Here is a 1897-nt window from a genome sequence, read left to right as displayed (position 1 = left end):
TCGGACGCCTCATACATCCACATACGACTCTGCCAGGTGACACCTACGTATGCGTCCCGTCTGATCACCTGCATCCATTCTTGTTGATTGTGCATTCCGACGGACGTGGGCAATTCCAGCAGGACAATGCAACACTCCACACGTCCAGAATTGCTACACAGTGGCTCCAGAAACACTCTTCCGACTTTAAACACTTCCCCTGGCCACGTCACTCCCCAGACATGAACATTATTGAGGATGAAACTTCCTGGCAGATTAAAACTGTGTGCCGGACCGAGACTCGAACTCGGGACCTTTGCCTTTCTCGGGCAAGTGCTCTACCAACTGAGCTACCCAAGCACTACTCACGCCCCGTCCTCACAGATTCACTTCCGCCATTACCTCGTCTTCTACCTTCCAAACTTTTGAGAGGCTCTCCTGCGAACCTTTTAATCTGCCAGGAAGTTTTATATCAGCGCACACTCCGCTGCAGAGTGAAAATCTCATTCTGGAAACATCCCCTAGGCTCTGGCCAAGCCATGTCTCCGCAATATCCTTTCTTTCAGGAGTGCTAGTTCTGCAAGGTTCGCAGGAGAGCTTCTGTAAAGTTTGGAAGGTTGGAGACGACGTGCTGGCGGAAGTGAAGCTGTGAGGACGGGGCGTGAGTCGTACTTGGGTAGCTCAGTTGGTAGAGCACTTGCCCGTGAAAGGCAAGTGTACCGAGTTCGAGTCTCGGTCCGGCACACAGTTTTAATCTGCCAGGAAGTTTGGAGACGACGTGCTGGCGGAAGTGAAGCTGTGAGGACGGGGCGTGAGTCGTACTTGGGTAGCTCAGTTGGTAGAGCACTTGCCCGTGAAAGGCAAGTGTACCGAGTTCGAGTCTCGGTCCGGCACACAGTTTTAATCTGCCAGGAAGTTTCATATCAGCGCACAGTCCGCTGCAGAGTGAAAATCTCATTCTTGATTATTGAGGATATCTGCTATGCCTTGCAACGTACTGTTTGGAAGAGATCTCCTCCCCCTCGTACTCTTACGGATTTATGGACAGCGCCACAGGATTCAGGGTGTCAATTCCCTCCAGCACTACTTCGCACATTAGGCGAGTCCATGGCACGTGGTTTTGCGCCTGTTACGCGTGCTCTCGGTTGCCCTACACGATATTACGCAAGAGTATCAGTTTCTTAGGCTCTTCAGTGTAGATGCCTGTGGGTTTGTATCCATACGTGATACAACAATTAGTTGTAATTTATGTGTGGACAACTTTCCCGGAAACAAAACAATAAATTTGTTAATGGAATATTGCACATTAAATGAGAATCATTCTGATCATTTAATGGAAATGACAAGAAAATGTCAATCGACCTCAGTAGAATAATAATGTTCAAGTTTAAATATTTGCCAAATGTATTCTACATTGTTGCTCTTCTCCATTAGACTAGTGCAGGAGGAACACGTTTCCACTGGTGAAGTGTGTCTGAGCTTTATCGCATTTGGGAAGCTCGTGCTACAAAGATGGGGCTGTGCCAGCTGCCACTGCGTTGACTCAGGGCCTAAGTACTTGACGTATAGGCCAATAAGGTTTGTTCACATTTCTGTAATAAGGATTCAGGGTTATTTTGTTGTTACGAGTAATATATTGCTACACTGACAGCAACCTAAGCATCTTAAATAAAGAGCAGCGGGAATTAATTTGGTAGCCCAGATTTTTCAGTAGCCTGAAGTGTAATGTAAACTGAAAACTCACTCACCGAAACTGAAAGCATTAGCAGATGCTGTACATTAAACGTTATAAGTAAATAAAATTTTTTGTTGCTTTGAATAGTATAGATTTCAAAACAGTTTTCCTTAAGAATGTTTTCATTGACGTTATCTCCAATGCAGAAAATCACGTATGGAAGGACAGCATAGCACTGAGTAA

General features: G+C 45.9%; 1 non-coding gene across 1 annotated transcript; it reads right to left on the bottom strand.

Moving 5' to 3' along the window:
- Window positions 1–265: 265 nt before the first annotated feature.
- Trnas-aga lies at window positions 266–340 on the bottom strand. The gene has a single exon. It is a non-coding gene; the product is annotated as a tRNA-Ser (tRNA).
- Between the last annotated feature and the right edge of the window lie 1557 nt (window positions 341–1897).

This window comes from Schistocerca americana, chromosome 6 (genome assembly GCF_021461395.2).
Source record: "Schistocerca americana isolate TAMUIC-IGC-003095 chromosome 6, iqSchAmer2.1, whole genome shotgun sequence".
Lineage (NCBI taxonomy): Eukaryota > Metazoa > Arthropoda > Insecta > Orthoptera > Acrididae > Schistocerca > Schistocerca americana.
This window is presented reverse-complemented; position numbering and strand designations above follow the sequence as displayed.